We start from the raw sequence: 26,160 nt of genomic DNA on the forward strand, positions 1-26,160 counted from the left end.
AAGTGAAATGTTTCTCGCCTAAATCGATAATAAAAATATGTTCCGTAAACATTCTAGATAATGTAGTAAGTCATATGGTTCCATATGCGTATTTTGCGCTTGAGCGAAATAATCCTCTCGCTGGAGCAGTCTACCATGCACTCTCCAATAATTTAGTGTTCACATATGTTTTTATTTTTATTTTTTATTTTTATTTTTAGATGTATTAAACAGACATTTTCCCCTTTTACTTTCGTCTTTTTTTTGTTAGATTTTTCAAAATTATAATTCCCATAAATTAGAGCGCCCTAGAGGTTGCGAGACGTGAATCAGATGATTTTTTTTAAATAACTAGTATTCTCGTTTATATAAAATAGAGGATCAATTTTACTAACCGTGTCGAAAATTAGCTATGATATCATCAGTGGCGGCGTCAGAAATAATCGTGGGGGGGGGGGGGGGAGACGATGCTGAGGAGGTGCGGAATGAAATGTGGGGTGAGAAGTTGAAAATATAGAAAATGTGAAATTTGCATGTATGTTTTAACCACTACATTAAATGTCTATCAATTTTTTAGTGAGCTTCTATGAAAATAGAACAATGGAGCTGAATACTACAGACTTGCTTCATTTTTGCTTTCATATGAAAACAATAACATGTATTGTAATTTGAAACGAACGAAGTTTTTCCGAGGCAGGTTAATGACATATATACAGTGGAACCTTGATAACTCGAACCTCAACATCTCGAATTCCTTGATAAGTCGATTTTTTTTTGTGCAAAGTCACAAAGAACACCCATGGCCAAACTGGGATTCGAACCCGGGACTCCTGCCGTCGTAGAGTGATGTTTTTACTACTCCATCACGGAGGTCAGCACTTACAAATCGTGCTTTATATTACATTCACGTAGTATCCATTGCCAAGTTTTTCTATTTGTTCTAAACAACTATCACAAGATGGAAATATTCGGATTTGAATATCTTACAACTTTTCAACCGGATTTCAAAAAAATGTAGATAACGGATTTTTCTTCTACCTGTCAACCATCATGATTATCTGTTACCTTAAAGACGAATACTTGATGGTTTGAGGATATAAATAATTTGTCCAGGTTGTCCACGATAGATGTCTGATTAATTTCACTTTCTATTTATCAACATGCTTTCTATGAAGGGATTGATACTTTTTCCTTTGTGTTGAAGGAATGCTGGTTATATTACGTAGATAAGTGAACCTTGGATAGTAAGGTAAAAATAATCACACCTGCCTCCTGTGAGATTTGAACTCACGACCCCTGGTTTACGAGACCAGTGCTCTAACCCCTGAGCTAAGGAGGCTCCACGTAAACGGAAGCTATGGTTGCCAGTGATATGGTTGGAAGTAAAGTATGTTTGTAATAGGTGTCAGCTGCAGCGGTATAGTCGTGCCAGTGTGACAGTAAGCACCTTTTTTTCTTCAAAATTTGCTTTCTTCGACGTTGCTGTTATGTCTCTCTCAAAACAAAACCTAATGTAGCACAATGATTACTGTTGTACTGAGAGACACTTGAGACGAAAGTATTAGTTTGGAAGCTCTTCTTACAGGGTGACTGTTTATTTTTTCTAAAATTTTATATTCCTGAGGTGAGGCATCTACGTATGTATTAGTCGACGATATTCGTTAACCGTGTGTAACTATTTACACATGATCCTCATAATTCGTAGGGCCGGTGGCAACCCACCATCGTGAGGAAATTGGGGAGCTGTTAGTGAGTAGCGTAATCCGGTCTCGGAAATCTCCTACAACGGCTGGGGGTTCGACGTGCTGACCACACGTCACCCCATTACCGGTTGAAGATCTCCACATCTCTAGGTAGGATTGTGGATTGTGGGAGGAAGACTGGCAGTCGGGATATAGGCCATGGCCCTTTCCAGGGCTGTCGAGCCACGGATTATTATTATTATCATAATTCGTAATAAAGACCATGTTGTGTCGCTTAACATATTTACTATTTGAATTTTGTGTCACTGTGTTCCCAAGCAGGGGTAGAAAAATACAGGGTACCTGAAAATTTTCACCGGGTGGTGAAGCACAGGGGAGCACTTTACCCATTCCCTATTCATTATGTATTATTATTATTATTTGTACATGTGATAATGTGCAGTTGGTGTAGTCACTCACTCGTGTTGTTCTTTCATTTATCCAATTAGGCTAACATATTTATTTGTGATAGTTTAGCATGTAGGGTAGGTAGATATGTATCAAATCGGCTTAACTTACGTCACCTCTCACTTTACTTAATTAATTATATGATTATATAATCCTTAAATGAACATCCTTATATATAAGACTTTCATAATCACTTGATTATAGTTAGTCTTGTAACAAACTTATTAAACAAACTCACTATAATCCAGTAATTATATACTATTTATAATACATAAGCCTTATCCTATATAAGACAATACCCAAGCGCTCTTCCTAAACAAATTATATCTATACATTGCAACTCCACATTGAATACTAGAGGCGCACCTGTTCTGGATAGAAGAGCGGAACAAACCCTCCAATTTCTGAAGCAACTAAATGAACCCTATTTCACATTACCCAATTAATAAATATTTTCTTACCAAATACTAATATACTCACCATATTCCTACCCGTTTCGCCTAGCAACATTTATATTTCAACTGTTCTGAATCCCAGAATTGTTTTGTTCTAATTGACTACTCACAAGCTTAAGGATAAAATGAAACTTATATCATAAATCGATGCAACAACAACCATATCACAATATATATCAAATTCCAAACCACTCAACTATACTGCATTAATTGGAAGCTCGTTCTTGATACCAGAATGATTTGATTTGAATTAGTTTATTTTACTTCGCGTTTTGTCTCTCTTGGTTAATTTGCGAAGATAGGGATGAGTGACGAAATGATGAAATTGATGAATGGACATTCACAAACAACCAAGCTCGAACGGGATTCGAACCCGGGACCCTTGGTGTTGTAGCGCACTGTGCTAATCAATCCGCCACGGAGGTCGACATCGACTCGGCCACAGGGTCCGGCGATACCAGAATGAGTCATGATATTAAATTACAATTAATTATAACAACATAAAATATATTATACCCAAATGATATGTGTAAACCTGCTTTTCTTTTCATTTTTTGTAATATGTAGGTAATTGTATATTATAAATAAAGAAAAGAAAGAAAATAGAATACAGAGGCGGGGAACAGATAAAATTCAGAGAAAAAGAACGTCATGGTTTAATTAAAGGCACCAGGACATAAGCGCATACCGTCGAATGTATGCAGGTGGAGGGTACCCATCCTTTAATTAAAGGAAATAGTTGTGCATTTGAATGTATTGATTTGAGGAAGACTTGTACACGCAAGGAATTTATGCAAAATGTTGAGTCTCTCTTCCTCTGTGCTATCTCAATTTCTTTCTTTCTTCCTTTCCTCTGTCATTGTACTACTTTCCTTTCTCTTTTAACTCCTTACTTCTCCCTCTTCCATACTTCTCCCTCTTCCACGCAGAGAAAGGAAGACCAGACAGAGAGAGAATGAAAGAGAACCATCGATAGAGAGGGAGACGAAGAAATGAAAGACATAGTGTGAGGTAAGAAAAGAGAAAGAAAAGCTGAGAGAGAGAAAGAGAGAGAGAGAGAGTCTCATAGCTCTCTCTCTCTCTCTCTCTATCTGTCGATTATCTCTCCCATTTTCATTTTTCTCTGTTTCTCCTCATATCTCGCTCTACCCCTTATCCCCAGCATTCTCTCTCTATATATAAGAAATCATATCTGTCCGTCTCTCTCGCTCGTTTCTGTTCCATGAAGATTAACTTTTGCCTTAAAAACGAATGCTGGATGGTTTGCAATGGGGATATACGTAAATAGTTCCAGTTTATAGATAACTGCCAGATTAATATCACTTCTAATTAATCAACATGATCAGGGCTCGAAAAATCCCTGTCGCCAGGTCTCCATGGCGACTAAAAATTTCAGCTTGGCGACTGTGATATTTTGCTGTAATATTGCCGTTTTTTAAGTTTTAGTGTACGAAACTCTCAAGATTCTAAGTTCATATTGCAGTACAGCGTAAGTTAGCAAATTATTTTTTTTATCAACGTTGTGAACATTCTATAGAATCAGTAACAATTTCTTACTCTTTGTCCCCCAACCCCCTCATTTTCAGCTTTCTCACATAATTTAGCGATGTTTTGAATACGGTGATGCTCAGCTTATAGACTGATTGATTTGCTTTATTTTACTTCGCTTTTTGTGCCACTTTTGGCTAATTTGCAAAGATGGTGATGAATGATGATATGATGAAATTGATGAATGGATAAGTACAAACATCCAAGTCCAGTCCGGGATTCGAGACCGGGACCCCTGGCGTCGTAGCGCAATGTGCTAACCACTCCGCCACAGGGGCTGGCTCAGCTTCTTATAGTATCCACAATTACTAATAGGAGGTTTCCTGGCGCCTGATTTTCAAACCTGGCGCCTAGCTCTGAAGAAAATTTTTCGAGCAACATGCTCCATATTTAACATAACCCACAGCGCTACAGCACCTTGGAGGGCCTTGGCTTACCTACCGACTGCTGGTCTCCCTCCCACACTGTTCCTCCGTCACCTGTTATAGCGTGGAGGTCTTAGACCAGTATTGGGGTGACGGGTGATCAGCCCGACGGACCCCCAGCCGTTGCTCCATATTTAGGATTGGATACTTTTCCCCTTGGGTTGAAAGAACGTTGGTTACAGTGGATAGGTTAACCTTGGATAGTAAGCTAAAAAGAATCAGACTTGCCTCCTGTGAGACTTGAACTCACGACCCCTGGTTTACGAGACCAGTGCTCTAACCCCTGAGCTAAGAAGGCTCTGCTTAAATGGAAGCTATGGTTGCCAGTTATATGGTTGGAAGTGAAGGCGCGCTCTGCTTCACCAAATGACAACAAATATTTGATTTTTCAAATTTGCTTTATTTAACATTTTGTAATGTGCCTGTCAAAAGAAAACCTAATGCAGAAAAATGACTCCTTGTAGAACAAGATAACAATTATTTTATTGGGAGACACTTGAGACGAACCTATAGGTTTGGAAGTCCTCGTAGGCAGAGTAGGTTTTTTTTGCATATGCGATTCAATGATTTATTCTTAAATTTCATCTTTCTGGAGATTTATAATCAGCTATTTGTCGGTGCTATTCGTTAGCTGCGTGTAACTAGTCAGACATGATTATCCTAATTTGTAATAAATATTACTGTGTATTAACGACTGTAACACCATATTGTGTAGCTAACATACCTAGGTACATTATTACTACCAGCATTCTGTTGCAGTTTGTAAAGTATTTCGGTACTCTATATATTTACAACTACACCACTGATATCCATACATTTGAATTTATCCAGACTTCTCCGTTGGCGCAGTGCCAAACTTCGTCGCCTTATAATTCAGGGGTCCTGAGTTCGATACCCGGAAGCGGCACATGCTGGTTCGGATCCAACTTTAAACTAAAATGTCCAGTTCGCACTAGTCTTTCTGTGGATAAGGTTGACTTTGAACACAAACTCATTTGAATTTATTAACTTGAGTAGGATTTCATACACGCCAGGGATTTAGATACAAAATTTTCAACCTCTCTCTTCCTCTGCTGTTTATTTTTTCTTTATTCATTTCTTCTGTCATTTCTTTACTTTCTCTTCTCCATTCAACTCCCACTTCTCTTATCTCTCTCTGTTTCTCTCTCGATTCCGTCTCCCCTTTTCATATTCACCCCGTTTCTCCCCAGCCCCCGTGGCGGAGTGGTTAGCACATCGCGCTACGACGCCAGGGGTCCCGGGTTCGAATCCTGGCCTGGGCATGCCTGTTTGTGAGTCTCCATTCATCAATTTCATCATATCATCACTCATCCCCATCTTTGCAAATTAGCCAAAAGTGGCACAAAAGGCGAAGTAAAATAAATCAAATCCCCATTTCTCGCTCTACCCCTTCTTGATTTCTACCTATTTCTATTTTCTCTTCTTTTACCCTTATTTCTATCTCTTCAGCTCCATCTTCATATTCATTTCTCAATACTGTATCAGTGTTTAACCATAGCTTGTTCTTCAATTATTGACTGGTAATTAGATGTATTCCCTGAAAAGGGTTAAAGTAGAGACAATTTGCAATAAATTTGACCATATTATACCCCGTCCGAAAATTAGTAGTTTTCGAGATAATCGAATTTCAATTGTTTATTTAAAAAATGACAATTTTCCACATAAAAAGATGAATTGAAAAAAAAAACTGCTGATTGTATGGAACTTATTTCAGCGTTTTCTGATAGTTAACAAATAAGTGGTTTGTTGAAAAAAAAAGTTTTTACCAAATAACAATCTCATGTAAGTAACGGGTGGGTCTAAACTTACAAGTGATGATAAAAAAATGCACTCTTAGTTTACTTGGCAACGTATTAATAAAAAAAATGGTATGACACGAAGCGTACAAATTACTTAAATTACTTCCTTGTGACATCTGCTATCCAATAAGGTACAAATGTTGCATACACATTTGTGTACAAGAAATAATACTTCATTCATCTTCATGTGAATGGAATCAATGAACAATACAATAAAAGAACATTACACGTCTTGCTCAAAGTGGGCACCTCCGTTACGAATGCAGGCACGCAGGTTTTTACGGACATTTGGTCTCTTAACTCGTGATGTGATGGTGTCCTTGATGTGTTGACCAGCTGTTAAAATCCTCTCCCTGATCTCTTCTTGCGAGTTTACCTGTGTCTTGTCATGAGGCTCCAAATGTAAAAGTCGCAAGGCGTCAAATCAATCGGGGGATCGAGCTGGGCAGTCATCATGCTGATAAATCATGTCACGTCTTGTAGCTAGAGGCACATCCTCCAACAACATTGCCATCCCGTTCCTCAAAAAATGTTCATAAGTGATGCCATTTAAGATTTGGAACTGGAAAAATGGCTCAATCAAATGATTGTTGATGACACCCATCCATACTTCTGCCTGGGCTTGCGACAGTGGATGGATGAAAATTACCCAAAGAAATGGATTGGCCGAGGCGGCCCGATTCCATGGCCGGCTCGATCCCCCGATTTGAAGCCTTGCGACTTTTACATTTGGAGCCACATGACAAGACACAGGTAAACTCGCAAGAAGAGCTCAGGGAGAGGATCTTAACAGCTGGTCAACACATCAAGGACACCATCACATCACGAGTTAAGAGACCAAATGTCCGTAAAAACCTGCGTGTCTGCATTCGTAACGGAGGTGCCCACTTTGAGCAAGACGTGTAATGTTCTTTAATTGTATTGTTCATTGATTCCATACACATGGAGATGAATGAAGTATTATTTCTTGTACACAAATGTGTATGTTAGCAACATTTGTACCTTATTGGATAGCAGATGTCACAAGGAAGTAATTTAAGTAATTTGTACGCTTCGTGTCATACCATTTTTGTTATTAATACGTTGCCAAGTAAACTAAGAGTGCATTTTTTTATCATCACTTGTAAGTTTAGACCCACCCGTTACTTACATGTGATTGTTATTTGGGAAAAACTTTTTTTTCAACAAACCATTTATTTGTTAGCTATCAGAAAACGCTGAAATATGTTCCATACAATGAGCAGTTTTTTCTCCATTCATCTTTTTATGTGGAAAATTGTCATTTTTAAAAAAAACAATTGAAATTCGATTATCTCGAAAACTACTAATTTTCGGACGGGGTATCATATGGTCAAATTTATTGCAAATTGTCTCTACTTTAACCCCTTTCAGGGAATACATCTAATTACCAGTCACCCTGTATATATATATATAATTATTATTCAATTATTCAACTGCGAATATTTTATTAAAAAATTGAAAATAAACTACATTGTTCCCTAAGGTGTTCCCAATGTTTCTGAATTACTTTTGTTCATAAAAACATAAAGGTAGCGTAGATAGGACGAAAATTCACATGGTGCGGCTCCCTCTACTGTTGGAATGTGTGTCCCGACATGACACTCATGTCAGTAGGAATGGAATCAGAACAGATATCATGAATCACGCATGCGACATTCCAAAACGTGGGGGGCAAATGCCAAAACTGAAGGGGGGTAAGGACATTTTACTTTCCTTTGGTAGATAAGGTTTAGCATAGTGCGGGGGCAAAGTTGGCAAAAAGTAAGGGGGGTACTTCCCCCACGCCCCCTTTAATCACCGCCACTGACTGTGTCTATGTTGTTAGCTTTATCACGACAATTGAAAGATATATTAATGAAGGGAGAACACAATAAACATCTGATACTTATTCGGAATTCGAACCCAGTAACCCTATTTTCATCCTGTGCTCGATAATCCCTATATAGATCACGGAGTACATTATATATATATATATATATATATATATATATATATATCAGTAAATATTGCTTCTGAGACTTGTGTTTACTCTGAAACAGTCGCAACACTTGTAGCTCTTAGGGACCAAGAAAATACGTCATGAAATCGTTAATGGGTTATTGACTATAGGAGATTCCTTTACAGTTCCGGGAACGGACACGCGTCGTGTCAGATGACGTGTATACGAGTGAACATGGAAAAACCTGCCCATGTAAAAATAAAAACAAAACAAACAAGAAAAAGTAAACGTTGGAACTAGTTTCGCGATATTTGTTTTTTGTGATGTTGCGCAGTTCTGAATCCACATGCAAAATGGAAAGAGTTGTTTAACCTTTCCCGTGGACAGTGTTCGGATTGAAGAAACTGTATACCCTTGTCCCAGCTAACTGTAAAGCAGGGCCGCGCATATCGGCAGAGGAGGAGGAGGAAAATCGAGTGGTGAAAGCGCAGCGTTGCCAACCGTACGGTCCTGGCCGTACGTGTACGGACTGTACGCTAAATGCACGGCTTGTCAAAATTTGCTCTTGCAGTTTTATCCCTAATATTTCCCTAAGAAATTCTTAAACCAATCTTACGGACCTGGAGACATGGTCCGTTTGCCATGTGCGTTCGGTATTATCCTTTTCAAAAGTTTGCAACGCTTACGGAGAGAACGGTGAAATCGGGTAACTCCCGCCGCCCATTACACAATCCCGTTTCTCTCACTTTCATTGGTGGAGCCGTCTCGCGTCACTACTTGCGCAGAGACTTGTTCTCGTTCGGCTGGTCTACAGTTATCTGGTACGGAGTTTAGTTGAGAGGAGGCGAGATGGAAAGATTTTTTAGAGCTTACTATTTTCACATTTTGAGATATTTTACCTGATAATTAGATCTACTTCAAAATTAGATTTTTTTCCGGGACAGGAGAAGGGCTATCAAGAAACCCTTATCTCAAATATATGAGACGACCAATTTCTCTCTGAGCTCAAAGTAAATAACAGAAAAAATAGGTAAATATATATAGCCTATATATTGATGTTCCAGCTAAACCCCTTCATATGGAACTGGATTTCCAGTAGGTATGCCCTAGTTGGAGCTGGACTGGCTACCAATTTGCTAGTTTTCGCCTCACACGATACTTATCAGCGTACTTGTCGATAGACTTTTGTTCCCATACGAGTGAAGTTGTAATGGCGGCCGCGTGAGATGTAAACAATGTATCACTTCACATTTTCAAAAGCCGATAACTATTCAACCGAGAGGAATAACGTTTCAATAAAACTTTATTAGGTACAAAACAATGACGCTGCTTAAACACATAATTTACAACGTTTACTGTACACGTATGGAAGAATATTTTAGTTGTTTCAAATGTAAACACCTTGCACTCAGCATAGATGGTGTAACTCAACGCGCCTTTCATGCTGTATACGTTATACATTGCTGGAGTAACACTCGGAAAGCACAGACAGAAACGCTCATTTGCACACTCACAGATTATCTTCACATGGCGAAACTTTGCTCTGATTGGCTGTTCCACAGAATTCAGTCGAGGAAAGCAAGTAGCAATTAGAACATGTCCTATTCCTCCAAACCAGTCAAGCAGTCAGCCAGGCAGCCATGATTGCTACCTAGAAAGTTAGTTCAGCGCCAACTAGGGCATTCCTACTAGAAATCCAGTTCCGTGTGATAGGGGCTTAAGATGATCCCGTCTATCTATCTGATTAGGATTCTCGCCTTTCTGCAATGCAAGTGGAATTTTGATCCTTCGTTAGACTAGAGCTCCAAAACTTTCGGTGTTGACCCAGCACCGTGAGGACAATTTAGAGAGCTTTCCGACCAGGGTGCGAAATCCTGGGGGGACAGGGGGGAATTCCCTCCACAACGATCTTGCTCTAACCCCCCCCCCCCACCATCAAACTTACCCAGGTAGGAGAGATAAACAATTAGTTTGAAGTCGAATATACTTTACTGGCATTAATATCGAAAACACAAAGAAAGAGCGAACAACAAAGAACCTCATCTCTAAGGACACTGAACCCAGCAATCCCCAGAACACAGAAATTAGTTCGACTTGTTATTTCTTCTCCATTTCTCATCGCCTTTTGTCAGATACCGCAAAGTATATCAATATATAAATAAAACACGTATTAGCATTTAGATGTGAATTTTATACAGGAAACTATCATCTTCTTAATGTTTCTTTTTTTTGCCACTCCCCTAGTCAAGTAAATCATTGTTCATTGCATTAGTAGTATGTTAAAATCTTCAATTTGCAATCGAATTTTGAATGAGGGACAATGGGTATAATATATTGTACTATATCTTTTACTCGTATTGTACTCGTATATTTTATAATAGGTATAATTTAATTATTTAATATTCGACATATACAGGGTGAGTCAAATGGTAGAAATATGCTAGGTCATCAAATGTGATAAATCATTTACATGACGTTCTCAACCTGTTCGCCATCATGTTCAACAAATAAAAACCAACGATTACCAGTAGCATGTAAAGCCCATATCGACATTTCGCGGGGAATGAATGATATCACATCATAAAACAAGACAAACATGGTGAGTCAAGTTTAAGAGATAAACAATAACAGCTAACAGCTAATACACAATAAACATACACAAGCATAAACTGATGACAAATGTTCGATATCATACATGTTTGGTGTATGCTTAATAAAAAAATATTTATCCCATTTGTATGGTAACATAATTTTGACTCACTCTGTATTTAATGACACATACGCACGCACTTTATAATATATAGTGTATATACATAAAGGGTGTGCGTCTGCTCCTTCCCCCACCAATCCGCAGTGATTTCGCACCTTGTAAGCTGCACACGCCGCCTGTTGCTTTTGTGTCGCTCGGACTGAGTCAATTTCTCAATGACGTGCATCGTGTCGCCTCGGTCTGTTGTTCGTGCACAATAACAGAATTAAGGTACTTTATTGCGACATCTGCCAGCGTCCAGATGGCTTGCTCCAAATCGTCTGGACGTGAAGATTTCAGAAGCTGTACCAGCTTTAACTGGAACTGCTTTTATCTTATGCACTTGTACTTGCTCTTTCGTTCCAGCGATCACGTTACTCTGACAACTCCTCAAGATAACCCACACACCTTCGTACTTTCAACAGCCAAGTCATGTTTAGATAGGGCCAGTGGGGCAGGGACGGGGAAGGAAGGCAAATTTTAACCACAAATGTTGGCGAGGAGGTAAGTAACTTCCTGAAACCTTTGATGCAAGATCCTGCCGTTCAAAGAAAGTTGCCCCAAAATAGTTGCTCTTGTCCACAGTTTAAAGTAGGATCCGAACCACCATGTGCCTCCATTAGATATCTAACTCGGGACCCCTTAATTACAAGGCGACAATGTTACAACTATGCCATTGGAAAGGTCTTATTGTTACCTTGCTTGTCCTCTGCTATCGGAAAACTTTATGAAGATGTAAAATGTGTTTGAAATGAGTTCAAAACTGTGAGTTGAGGTGTAAAGTTTTATGTGCTTCGAAATTGTATGTACTGTACGTTCAAAATTACAAGAATGTATGGCCGAGCTTGGGGAGTTTCCTAACATCATGCTTCTCATTCTCCTGGCACATTGCGTACGTCTGTTACTATAAAAATGTTCAACCAAGTACTTTCGAAACACCTTTCGTTCAATTTAGAAAATGTGTAAGTTTCGTTTCAGAAAAAAAAAACACAACAAAAAATCAATTTCCCCGATCTGTTGAAGGAAACTCCGTTATGTGGCATCAGTTATTGAAATTGTGCTTTTCATAGTATTAAGTATACAAGCGAGTGTTTAGTGGTTTAACGCAGATCGTTCTGGCGATTTGCCAATTCATGATTTGCCACACTTTTGAATGTCAATGACTCTCTTCGGATCTGCACGCGTGTGAAGTAGAACCGGACTGAACAATTTTCCTCAACCGAAAGAACCGTTAATTTGTTATTTCTTGAGAAGTTTGGATGTAGCTATCAACGTAGAAAAATAGTTGTAGATATTTATCATCTGCGTAGGCCAATATCTGGACGGTTTTGTAGTAAATTCTTCAGCCTTGCCTGTATGCTTGAGTCTCTCATCACTTTTCTGGAATGAAAAGGTGACCTACAAGAACATCACCTTACCGTAATGAATGGTTCAGAGATTGAAATGCAAATGAGTTACTTGCATGAAACATGTAATTGTATAATATACAGACATTCAATAAAGGCTGCGTCCCCCCTTTTGTTTTATCTCCCTTAGCATGACCATGTGGCACTCCTAAAGAAAATAATACTCGCTGCACCTATGCGTGTTACTTATAATTCAACATTCGTTCGAGCACTGCCACGAAAAAGAGGAGAAAATGTGTAATGTTCTTTAATTGTATTGTTCATTGATTCCATACACATGGAGATGAATGAAGTATTATTTCTTGTACACAAATGTGTATGTTAGCAACATTTGTACCTTATTGGATAGCAGATGTCACAAGGAAGTAATTTAAGTAATTTGTACGCTTCGTGTCATACCATTTTTGTTATTAATACGTTGCCAAGTAAACTATGAGTGCATTTTTTTATCATCACTTGTAAGTTTAGACCCACCCGTTACTTACATGTGATTGTTATTTGGGAAAAACTTTTTTTTCAACAAACCATTTATTTGTTAGCTATCAGAAAACGCTGAAATATGTTCCATACAATGAGCAGTTTTTTCTCCATTCATCTTTTTATGTGGAAAATTGTCATTTTTAAAAAAAACAATTGAAATTCGATTATCTCGAAAACTACTAATTTTCGGACGGGGTATCATATGGTCAAATTTATTGCAAATTGTCTCTACTTTAACCCCTTTCAGGGAATACATCTAATTACCAGTCACCCTGTATATATATATATATAATTATTATTCAATTATTCAACTGCGAATATTTTATTAAAAAATTGAAAATAAACTACATTGTTCCCTAAGGTGTTCCCAATGTTTCTGAATTACTTTTGTTCATAAAAACATAAAGGTAGCGTAGATAGGACGAAAATTCACATGGTGCGGCTCCCTCTACTGTTGGAATGTGTGTCCCGACATGACACTCATGTCAGTAGGAATGGAATCAGAACAGATATCATGAATCACGCATGCGACATTCCAAAACGTGGGGGGCAAATGCCAAAACTGAAGGGGGGTAAGGACATTTTACTTTCCTTTGGTAGATAAGGTTTAGCATAGTGCGGGGGCAAAGTTGGCAAAAAGTAAGGGGGGTACTTCCCCCACGCCCCCTTTAATCACCGCCACTGACTGTGTCTATGTTGTTAGCTTTATCACGACAATTGAAAGATATATTAATGAAGGGAGAACACAATAAACATCTGATACTTATTCGGAATTCGAACCCAGTAACCCTATTTTCATCCTGTGCTCGATAATCCCTATATAGATCACGGAGTACATTATATATATATATATATATATATATATATATATCAGTAAATATTGCTTCTGAGACTTGTGTTTACTCTGAAACAGTCGCAACACTTGTAGCTCTTAGGGACCAAGAAAATACGTCATGAAATCGTTAATGGGTTATTGACTATAGGAGATTCCTTTACAGTTCCGGGAACGGACACGCGTCGTGTCAGATGACGTGTATACGAGTGAACATGGAAAAACCTGCCCATGTAAAAATAAAAACAAAACAAACAAGAAAAAGTAAACGTTGGAACTAGTTTCGCGATATTTGTTTTTGTGATGTTGCGCAGTTCTGAATCCACATGCAAAATGGAAAGAGTTGTTTAACCTTTCCCGTGGACAGTGTTCGGATTGAAGAAACTGTATACCCTTGTCCCAGCTAACTGTAAAGCAGGGCCGCGCATATCGGCAGAGGAGGAGGAGGAAAATCGAGTGGTGAAAGCGCAGCGTTGCCAACCGTACGGTCCTGGCCGTACGTGTACGGACTGTACGCTAAATGCACGGCTTGTCAAAATTTGCTCTTGCAGTTTTATCCCTAATATTTCCCTAAGAAATTCTTAAACCAATCTTACGGACCTGGAGACATGGTCCGTTTGCCATGTGCGTTCGGTATTATCCTTTTCAAAAGTTTGCAACGCTTACGGAGAGAACGGTGAAATCGGGTAACTCCCGCCGCCCATTACACAATCCCGTTTCTCTCACTTTCATTGGTGGAGCCGTCTCGCGTCACTACTTGCGCAGAGACTTGTTCTCGTTCGGCTGGTCTACAGTTATCTGGTACGGAGTTTAGTTGAGAGGAGGCGAGATGGAAAGATTTTTTAGAGCTTACTATTTTCACATTTTGAGATATTTTACCTGATAATTAGATCTACTTCAAAATTAGATTTTTTTCCGGGACAGGAGAAGGGCTATCAAGAAACCCTTATCTCAAATATATGAGACGACCAATTTCTCTCTGAGCTCAAAGTAAATAACAGAAAAAATAGGTAAATATATATAGCCTATATATTGATGTTCCAGCTAAACCCCTTCATATGGAACTGGATTTCCAGTAGGTATGCCCTAGTTGGAGCTGGACTGGCTACCAATTTGCTAGTTTTCGCCTCACACGATACTTATCAGCGTACTTGTCGATAGACTTTTGTTCCCATACGAGTGAAGTTGTAATGGCGGCCGCGTGAGATGTAAACAATGTATCACTTCACATTTTCAAAAGCCGATAACTATTCAACCGAGAGGAATAACGTTTCAATAAAACTTTATTAGGTACAAAACAATGACGCTGCTTAAACACATAATTTACAACGTTTACTGTACACGTATGGAAGAATATTTTAGTTGTTTCAAATGTAAACACCTTGCACTCAGCATAGATGGTGTAACTCAACGCGCCTTTCATGCTGTATACGTTATACATTGCTGGAGTAACACTCGGAAAGCACAGACAGAAACGCTCATTTGCACACTCACAGATTATCTTCACATGGCGAAACTTTGCTCTGATTGGCTGTTCCACAGAATTCAGTCGAGGAAAGCAAGTAGCAATTAGAACATGTCCTATTCCTCCAAACCAGTCAAGCAGTCAGCCAGGCAGCCATGATTGCTACCTAGAAAGTTAGTTCAGCGCCAACTAGGGCATTCCTACTAGAAATCCAGTTCCGTGTGATAGGGGCTTAAGATGCTCCCGTCTATCTATCTGATTAGGATTCTCGCCTTTCTGCAATGCAAGTGGAATTTTGATCCTTCGTTAGACTAGAGCTCCAAAACTTTCGGTGTTGACCCAGCACCGTGAGGACAATTTAGAGAGCTTTCCGACCAGGGTGCGAAATCCTGGGGGGACAGGGGGGAATTCCCTCCACAACGATCTTGCTCTAAACCCCCCCCCCCCACCATCAAACTTACCCAGGTAGGAGAGATAAACAATTAGTTTGAAGTCGAATATACTTTACTGGCATTAATATCGAAAACACAAAGAAAGAGCGAACAACAAAGAACCTCATCTCTAAGGACACTGAACCCAGCAATCCCCAGAACACAGAAATTAGTTCGACTTGTTATTTCTTCTCCATTTCTCATCGCCTTTTGTCAGATACCGCAAAGTATATCAATATATAAATAAAACACGTATTAGCATTTAGATGTGAATTTTATACAGGAAACTATCATCTTCTTAATGTTTCTTTTTTTTGCCACTCCCCTAGTCAAGTAAATCATTGTTCATTGCATTAGTAGTATGTTAAAATCTTCAATTTGCAATCGAATTTTGAATGAGGGACAATGGGTATAATATATTGTACTATATCTTTTACTCGTATTGTACTCGTATATTTTATAATAGGTATAATTTAATTATTTAATATTCGACATATACAGGGTGAGTCAAATGGTAGAAATATACTAGGTCATCAAATGTGATAAATCATTTACATGACGTTCTCAACCTGTTCGCCATCATGTTCAACAAATAAAAACCAACGATTACCAGTAGCATGTAAAGCCCATATCGACATTTCGCGGGGAATGAATGATATCACATCATAAAACAAGACAAACATGGTGAGTCAAGTTTAAGAGATAAACAATAACAGCTAACAGCTAATACACAATAAACATACACAAGCATAAACTGATGACAAATGTTCGATATCATACATGTTTGGTGTATGCTTAATAAAAAAATATTTATCCCATTTGTATGGTAACATAATTTTGACTCACTCTGTATTTAATGACACATACGCACGCACTTTATAATATATAGTGTATATACATAAAGGGTGTGCGTCTGCTCCTTCCCCCACCAATCCGCAGTGATTTCGCACCTTGTAAGCTGCACACGCCGCCTGTTGCTTTTGTGTCGCTCGGACTGAGTCAATTTCTCAATGACGTGCATCGTGTCGCCTCGGTCTGTTGTTCGTGCACAATAACAGAATTAAGGTACTTTATTGCGACATCTGCCAGCGTCCAGATGGCTTGCTCCAAATCGTCTGGACGTGAAGATTTCAGAAGCTGTACCAGCTTTAACTGGAACTGCTTTTATCTTATGCACTTGTACTTGCTCTTTCGTTCCAGCGATCACGTTACTCTGACAACTCCTCAAGATAACCCACACACCTTCGTACTTTCAACAGCCAAGTCATGTTTAGATAGGGCCAGTGGGGCAGGGACGGGGAAGGAAGGCAAATTTTAACCACAAATGTTGGCGAGGAGGTAAGTAACTTCCTGAAACCTTTGATGCAAGATCCTGCCGTTCAAAGAAAGTTGCCCCAAAATAGTTGCTCTTGTCCACAGTTTAAAGTGGGATCCGAACTACCATGTGCCTCCATTAGATATCTAACTCGGAACCCGTTAATTACAAGGCGACGACGTTACAACTATGCCATTGGGAAGATCTTATTGTTACCTTGCTTGTCCTCTGCTATCGGAAAACTTTATGAAGAAGTAAAATGTGTTTTGAGGAGCTTCCTAAAATCACGCTTCTCATTCTCCTGGCACATTGCGTACGTCTGTTACTATAAAAATGTTCAACCAGGTAATTTCGAAATACCTTTCGTTCAATTTAGAAAATTTGTATGTAAGTTTCGTTTCAGAAAAAAAAAATCAATTTCTCCGAGCTGTTGAAGGAAACTCCGTTATGTGGCATCAGTTATTGAAATTGTGCTTTTCATAGTATTAAGAATACAAGCGAGTGTTTAGTGGCTTAACGCAGATTGTTCTGGCGATTTGCCAATTCATGATTTGCCACACTTTTCAATGTCAATGACTCTCTTCGGATCTGCACGCGTGTGAAGTACAACCGGACTGAACAATTTTCCTCAACCGAAAGAACCGTTAATTTGTTATTTCTTGAGAAGTTTGGATGTAGCTATCAACGTAGAAAAATAGTTGTAGATATTTATCATCTGCGTAGGCCAATATCTGGACGGTTTTGTAGTAAATTCTTCAGCCTTGCCTGTATGCTTGCTTGAGTCTCTTATCACTTTTCTGGAACGATATTGAAAAGGTGACCTACAAGAACATCACCTTACCGTAATGAATGATTCAGAGATTGAAATGCAAATGAGTTACTTGCATGAAACATTCAATTGTGTAATATACAGACATTCAATAAGGGCTGCGCCCCCCCCCCTTTTGTTTTGTCTCCCTTAGCATGGCCATGTAGCCTTCCTAAAGAAAAAAAATACTCGCTGCACCTATGCGTGTTACTTATAATTCAGCATTCGTTCGAGCACAGCCACGAAAAAGAGAAGAAAAAAAAAGCAAATGTTAACATTTCGAACTCCTACGTTGCGACACCTAGTGTGCTACCTTGGACTTGGCTTTTACCTAATGGTCAGCGAGTCAATGTCCTTTTAACGGAGAACTCCTTGTCATGCACACGTTCTTTGACAGAACATTAGTAATCTCTTTCATACGGTCGTTTTAACAATGTGTCAAATGGTCAAGGTAAAACTGATAATTCTGCTAGTTGATAACATTAGTTTACTTACCTATAGTGTCGAGCCCTGTGGGAATGTGGTGGTTTAGACTTAGGACTTATGTGCACTAAAAACAGCAAAACGTGCATGCAAATATGAACTAAAATGAACACGAATAACAATTATGAAAACAATACCATTGCTAGCATACAGAATACGAAAATGAAATTGATACACAAAGTAGACTCAATACATAAAGTTATCCATTTTTACTGAAAATGTTTCATCAACAATACTTACAATATTTCATGCTCCAATACTCAACTACATTTTTTGTTAAAAATTTACAGCAGATATTCTTCTAAGTTCAGAGCCTTCCCGATGGCGCAGTGGTAACGTGTCGGCTTGTAATGAAGGGGTCCTCGGGTTCGATACACGGTGGAGGCGCATAGTGGTTCGGATCCCACTTTAAACTGCAGGTTCAATCCAGATTAGCCTTTGGATGCATAAAGTGTATTTTAAAAAACGAACTCAAACATTCATCTACGTTTATATATACGCACTAGTCTAGACTTAGAATGTTATTCTTCCAGTCTGACAGTTCGTTCCTATTACTGTGCCTCATACTCTCCCCCAACAGACGATATAAACTTTTTCAATGAAATGTCACCTCAACTATTGCATGTATAATGCATATTTCGGTATAAATTGAACGACATATAAGAAAAAAAATATTACGTTTTTAGTCCTTACTTGCAGTCAGTTAAGTTCAAGGACAAGACATTCCCGCCCCCTCCCTCAGTGACCTTGATTTCACTCACATTATGGTGATTACTACGGGTTAGTTGAGGAGTCTGAAAAATTACACAAATCAGTTTCCATTTTTTTTTTAAAAAAAAAAGATTATATTTTGCTTCAAAAAGTAACAAACTTGATAAACTCTCAAAACTATGTGCAAGATAAAACAAAAAATTCCAACATATTCAACATACGTGTGGCTTTGTTTAATTACACTCTTATCAAAACGCATACGAAAACAAATACGCAGAGCAGTAGCTAGAGATTCCTGAGTGAGAATATAATTCAGTTCCCCTTGCACCGAAACGCTGAATACCCAGTGCAAGGCTAGTATCTCGTATCATGATTGTGCATATACAGAAATAATGGGTGAATTCAACACAGAAGCTAATGGATGATACAATATTAATGGTTATAGTTTGTTACTATATTTATTTATTATTAATACACAATTTTAAATTATGGCCAATAAAATTTTCTCTACCAAAAACTGTGTAAATATTGACTTCACATTAATTATATTAACTATAACAATATTATTTTTACATTTAGCTTTCTTACAGTTAGTTAGGCTTTTATTTTTGAACACTTACTATTGTGTGTGTAGGGTATATCTAATATTAATAAAATTTTCAAAATCTTTTGAACCAATGTTTTGTTTTGATCAATTTTGAGATTTTTTTTTAATATTATAAGTATTAGTGAAAAATGTAAAAATGTTTACGAAACTAGTGGGAGAGGTTTGAAGCCGTTAACACCTCTCCTTATATATGGGTAAGTTTTGTGTGTTATAGACCGATCAAAGTTAGGGTAGAGTGACATTTGAAACACTCTGTAGGTCATCTTCCATTGGGCAGAGGCTACTGCCATCGCATTGTAATCAGTAGGCCTCGGGTTGGATTACTGGTGGAGGCACATTGTGCACTGGTACGGATCCTACTTTAAATTGCAGATCAAGTCCCGATTAGCTTGTCCGAACATAACGTGAACTTAAAAACTTGCAAAATTTTTGAAACATTATGTGGAATAAGCCTTGAACTGGTCGCAAATATTCTTACACATGACCTGTCCTGACTTGTCCAATGTGTAAATGTGCGAGTCCCTGCAAAAACAATGAGTTATCTTTATAAAAATTTCATAATCTCTAGTACAGGGGTTCCCAAACGTTTTCATTTCAAGGCGCCCTTAGTGCTTCAAGATCCTTCCGCGGCGTCCAAGAAAGAAAATAGGTCCATCTAACACTTGCGAACTCTCAGTCAGAGTGGTTAGGTTGCTTGCCGTAAGTTAAAAAATAAACACATATTTAAAAAGCACATATTTGGAAATGAGTGTAATATCAGTAAAAGAAAATCAGAACACTTTGCTTTAGTAGGGTAGCTAACTTACAGCTTGTACGAAAATTCAGTCGTTGAAACATGTTACGAAACACCAACTTCCAAGAAAATTATATTTGGTGATTATTAGGTTCATAACATGTATAACCTGATATAATTATAATAAACAATAACAACAGAAACAGACACAAGAACGCTCACATTGTTCTGCTAGCCACGTGGAAACTTATTTTGCGCAAGGGCGACCTAGTACACAAACTCAGAAAACGTAACAAACTTTAACTTCAGGATATGCGAGCAGCTGCTAATTGTTCGTGAGAGCCAGACGTTTCAATATTCGCAAGCTGTGCATAATTTTAAAAATTATAGTCTTTACATTACACAAATGTTTAGTTAGTTTGCGAATATATGTTCAAGGTCAAGGCAAGAAGAGCAAGGAAGGAGTGGGGGAAGTTATGTGTGTTCCAAGAGAAAAAGAAGTGATAGTTTTTAAGCCAACCTGCTACCACAAGTCTTTATGTAACTATTCCATTAAAGGTTTTCTTGGAACACAGCTTGGCTCTGTTCTCCCATTCTCTCTTGTGTTTGAGTTGGTGTTTTAAGTCCACTTTATGCACAGTAAGGCTAATCGGGACTGGACCTACTGTTTAAAGTTAAAAGTGGGATCCGAACCACTGTGCCCACGGGGTACCGAACCCGGGACCCCTTGTTTACAAGGCGACGACGCTACCACTGCGCCATCTGGGAGACCCTCTCTTGTGTTCTCTACAGCTTTATGTCACCTTCTCTTCTCCTTCTTCCTCTGTTCTTCACTTTAATTTTTAACTTTCTATCTTTCTCCCCCTCTTGTTACTTTCTGTCTTCCTCTGTCGTTTTCTATCTTCCCTTCTCCCTCACCTCTCTTTCGTTCTAACTTCTATTTGTATCTTTTTCCCCCTGTGTGTGTGATTCTTGCCATGCAATGCACGATTTTTGAAAATTCCTGATGTAGGCTGTTTGAATGGGCTAAAACTATTTCACGATGAGCAAGAGCCCTCCCCCCTTCTCACACGCACACACATGAAAGGTTGACAGGTAAAACGACAGTCGAACACCGTCAATTTCCGCTATCATCTAACTTCCGTAAAATATATTGCCCATAACCGTTTTTAAAGTATTAACAGCTATTAAAAAGTAATTAATTTAATGATTCGGTTTTTAGAAATATACTCACAGTGCAAGGACGTATTTAGACTTACCAATTACAAAAATTAAATATGGAAAATATACGTTGTTTAACATTTTTTGTACAATCGAGTGATATTTATTTCCACCGAACTTATTTGAAGGCAGTAAATATTTGGTTTTTATAATTGCTTTATTTAACATTAATTTGATGTGTGTCTGTCTACACAAGAGCTAACGTAGTACATGACTCTTTTGTTGCATAATTATTTTATTGGGAGACTCGAGACAATACTATTCTACCGGACTAGCAAGGACATATTTAAGGGCGGGGGCCAAGGGTCTGGACCCCCCTCCCAAAGGCTTACCAAGTACTAAAATTAAATAATGAAAATATTCTTGTTTAGCATTTGCCGTATAATCGACGTTATTTATTTCCACCGAACTATGAATGACAGTACCAAAGATATTAATATGAAACTTTAATTTTGGTCAACTGGATCTAATATTCGTTTTTGTTATTTAATAAATATTATTATATTATATTATTTGGCACTGATTTGCTTTCAGGACAGTTGCTTTCATGCAAAACTTAAGCGATCATAACTACAAGTATGCTAGATAATGAATACATGCTTTTATATCTACGATATATAATATACATTTATATATTTTAATTAATATTATTTTAATTTAATATAATTATAATAATCATTGTAATTTAAATGTTAACACTATTATTATTATTTCTGAGACACTTGGTTCGGACCCCCCCCCCGAAATAAATTTCTAAATACATGCCTGTCACAGTGCACATGGTTGCAATTTATAATCACATCTATCTTTAAACAAGAGTATTTTCAAATATAAATTTGAAAGTTTTTCTTCATATGTCTATATTTTCTCATTCCTTTACTATACATGAAAACAATTCAGTTGTTCAACATCCCACGCGGTTACTGGCTTCATGTTTAGGTTACTTCTCATTCTAGCGTCAGCACATAGAGGTGACGATAGAAATACGCCTGTGCTCACGAAAACAAGAATGGTGGTGTACCGTTTTTGTAAATGAGATTCAATATTGCACTTTGTACATTGTCGAACCTGCGATACCTCCCCTCTCCTGTATGGTAGTCAGACCGATTGCAGACTGGACCATCGTTGCTTCTGTGAATAAATATTTGTAACCAGAAATAGTAGAATGCAATATTCATAAGGGAAGAATTCTTCTTCATCCACCTGGCAAATACCACCCGTGGACAACTGATTTCTGGAGTTTAAGGGGAGGGGAGGAATCGATTTTCTTCCTCTAGGGTTAATCATGTCAATAAGACTGAATGTTAAAGTGGTCATGTAACAACAACAAAAAAAATGATACATGTCCGTCTACTGACAGGAATATCGAGGCTCCAGAGGAGAGAGAAATGAAGAAAGACAAGAATAGGAAATGAGAGAGAAAAATAAACAAGGAATTGATATATTGAGATAGAGACAGAAAAAGAGATTCATTGGAGAAGATACAAAGGTGGATACAAGGCAGAAATAAGAAGAAATGATACAGAAATAATAGTCACACGACACGTGTCGCTTGTCGCTTTGTGTGAACAATAAGAGCTTTGTACCGTGAAAACTTGAGAATATGCTGAATATGACAGAACAATACAGGATGAGACAAGAGTCAGGTTACATAGGTTATACATTCCAATGTAAAATGGCTAACGCTGTATTTAGAATTCTTGTTAAATAAATAAATAAAGGCAGATAGAAAGAGTGTGAAAAAGATATAAGTAGATAAGACATAAAGGGAGAAAGAAGGAAATAAACGAAGAGGGATGATATAGGAAAAAAGTAACGAGAGAGAGATAAAGATAAATGGAGAAAGAAAGAAGGTAGACAGAGATAATACGAAAATAAAAGATAGGAAGAGAGGGGGGTAAAGATAAAAGCAGAAACTTAGAGTATAGAAGGGCAGAAAGAATGAAAGATAGATATAGAGATAATACGGAAAGAAATGGAAGGAAGAGAGAAAGAGGCAGATAAGAAAGAAAGTAAAGATAAATAAAGAAAAAGAAAGACGAGATAAAACAAAAGGCGAAACAGAGAAATAAGGCACAAATAAGTAAACACAGAGAGCGAGAGAGAGAAGATAAAGACAGACGAATGATAGCCAGAAGATAAGACAGAAGAAGAAAAAGCGATAATTTATTTTCACAAGGGAACTAACAACAAGAGAAAAACAAACACACTAATTGTCTAAATTAAAGTATGCAATCTGTCATTAAGAAAAACACAAATTTCATCTTCTTCAGTTTCTTGTTACCAAGAATGCTAAATGGCTTTTGTTGGAAATGAAAACAAGGTCTTTTTTCCTCCGTTTCTTCGCTGGAACCCAAACACGATTGGCCAGGCAATTGCCTTCTCGAAGCAAGGAAGCTATAAAAGAGATGGCAACTAGCTCCGCAGGATTCTTCTGTCTCGCAGCCAGTGACCTCTAGCAGCAAAACAGGTAAGTGTTTTATCTAGCTGACTTGGTAGCTCGTGCAGATGACGCTCGGTCATTCGCCGTGTCTTCTGGTTTACGAAAGTGATCCCTGATGAGCTGATCTATATAGTACGTATATCAATCGATAATCCGGTCTAAAATAATTGAAAATTTTGTTTATTATTTTTCGTCAATATTTTAGGGGTATATGAATACAGTAAGATACAAACTGAAAGTTGATCAAGGCTTAACTCCACTTTATTCATGCACAAGATAATCGGGACTAGATCTACAGCGGGTTTCGAACCACCACGTAACTCCATCGGGAATCGAACCCGGGCCTCTTCGATTAACCATCACGCAATCGAGGAAGATTCGAACTCGATACTATCGATTTGTATGTGTATTATTATTTTACGTCGCTTTTCTGTGTGTTCGCGCTAATCGAGACGATTAGGTTGATACTGATAAAGGGACATTCACAAAGGAACACCCAAGCCTGGACTCGAATCTAGATCATTTCTAGTAAAGGATATGTGTTCCTGATAGAAATTCATGTTATGAACAACTACTTAAAGTACTTTGTTAGGGCACATGTATGCATATTTGGCCATTACCAGTGGCGTAGCATGGACATTTCGGGTGGGAACGCCAAGTCCGAAGGAAGAGTCGGCCCTTTCTTGCTTAATAATTTACTTATGGTATTAGTCGCCACGGGTATTATTTGCCTGAAGTAAGCTGGGTTTTCAATAAAACATCATCATTGCATGTTTTAGCTAGAAAATTAGATGCCTCACTATGCCACAGATGTTTTGAACTCTGGTGTTCTATACCTTTTTTTATATCTTTCTGCATGACGCAAGTCATTAAAAACCTACCTGAATCACAAGCGCCTCTGCACAACAGTAGACGTCATTGTTGTGGGCGATCCAACTACTGATTGATTTGGTTTATTTTACTTCGCTTTTCTACCACTTTTGGTTAATTGCGAATATGAATATGAGTGATGGTATTGATGAAGAGACACTGACAAAGAACACCAGTGCTCAGGCCGGGATTCGAACCAGGGACCTCTGTCGTCTTGGCGCACTGTGAAAAGCAGAGTTGATGATTCAAATATCGTACACTCTACTGACGTAACAGTGCCGATTAGTAATTCAAACCACTGTTTATTACATCTTGAGAATGCTGATAAACATTTTAAAATAATTTTCTCCAGAGACCATTCGATGTTAAGAGTTTTCAAATGAATGCTAAACATTTCCATTCACACAATATTAAGTAGTTAGATAATAACGAAAAAATACAATAAGAAAATAATAGTTTTGCGGGTTAAGTGGTAGAGCGGCCACAGGCTGAATTTCTATCACGAGGACTTCACCAACTTATTTGACAAAAACTGTGTTGATCTTTTAGTTTTTAATACACATCGCTGTTCGTGCGATAAATTATACAATGCAGTGACCATTAAGAAGCAGTATATTTGAGATTGGTAAAGTTACGTCAGTCAATATTGCGTATTGTAGCATCACACAGCACGAGTTGCATGAGCGCGAAGAGCGAAGAACCGGGTAGGAATTCTGCCGCTGTGGTCTGCTTCAGAAGGCAGGAAGGGTCACATGAACCAATCACGGTAGACCTCTCGTACGCCGGCGTAAGAGAGCCCATTTACGCGCGTGCTGTAGAAATGGAAGCTTTCCATCCATAAAGGCAGCAAGGAATATAGGAGTCCTGTACGCCGAACCTGCTCGGCGTCCGGCCGGGAAAGGCATTGAAAAGAGATGCTAGAACGAGTGTTGAGAGTGGAGCGTTGCAAGCGGATCGCGAAAAATAGCCATTATAATGCCATGAAGGTCAAACATATATGAAATTAGTCACGTTTTACTTTATAATCACAGCATTTAAGCATTTTTGAAATTTTAAATCTGGGAACGCCGGGCGTACGGGCGTACTATAACGCTACGCCACTGGCCATTACTACGTCAATGAGAAAACAGGGTGTAGGGATAGGACTAGAGTGATTGATAATACATTAACTCACTACAGGATGAGGCAAAAGTCAAGTTACATAGGAAAACAAACAGGTACATTACAAACATACACATGATTGATATGTAATGGTTACAGTCAGTGTGG

The 26,160-nt window shown here is 38.3% G+C and overlaps 1 protein-coding gene and 2 non-coding genes across 3 annotated transcripts in view; 1 reads left to right on the forward strand and 2 right to left on the reverse strand.

Annotated features, from left to right (window-relative positions):
* Positions 1 to 1,245: 1,245 nt before the first annotated feature.
* Positions 1,246 to 1,318, reverse strand: TRNAT-CGU (transfer RNA threonine (anticodon CGU)). Its single transcript has one exon. It is a non-coding gene; the product is annotated as a tRNA-Thr (tRNA).
* Positions 1,319 to 4,782: 3,464 nt separating this feature from the next.
* On the reverse strand, positions 4,783 to 4,855 carry TRNAT-CGU (transfer RNA threonine (anticodon CGU)). Its single transcript has one exon. It is a non-coding gene; the product is annotated as a tRNA-Thr (tRNA).
* Positions 4,856 to 24,100: 19,245 nt separating this feature from the next.
* LOC145994327 (uncharacterized) overlaps positions 24,101 to 26,160 on the forward strand; it is a 43,622-nt gene continuing 41,562 nt past the window's right edge. The window contains exon 1 of the mRNA XM_083130435.1: positions 24,101 to 24,153. The gene's annotated coding sequence lies outside the window, so the exon portion shown is untranslated. The remainder of the gene's footprint in view (positions 24,154 to 26,160) is intronic.

This window comes from Lepisma saccharinum, chromosome 10 (genome assembly GCF_977018435.1).
Source record: "Lepisma saccharinum chromosome 10, izLepSacc3.1, whole genome shotgun sequence".
NCBI classification, from domain to species: domain Eukaryota; kingdom Metazoa; phylum Arthropoda; class Insecta; order Zygentoma; family Lepismatidae; genus Lepisma; species Lepisma saccharinum.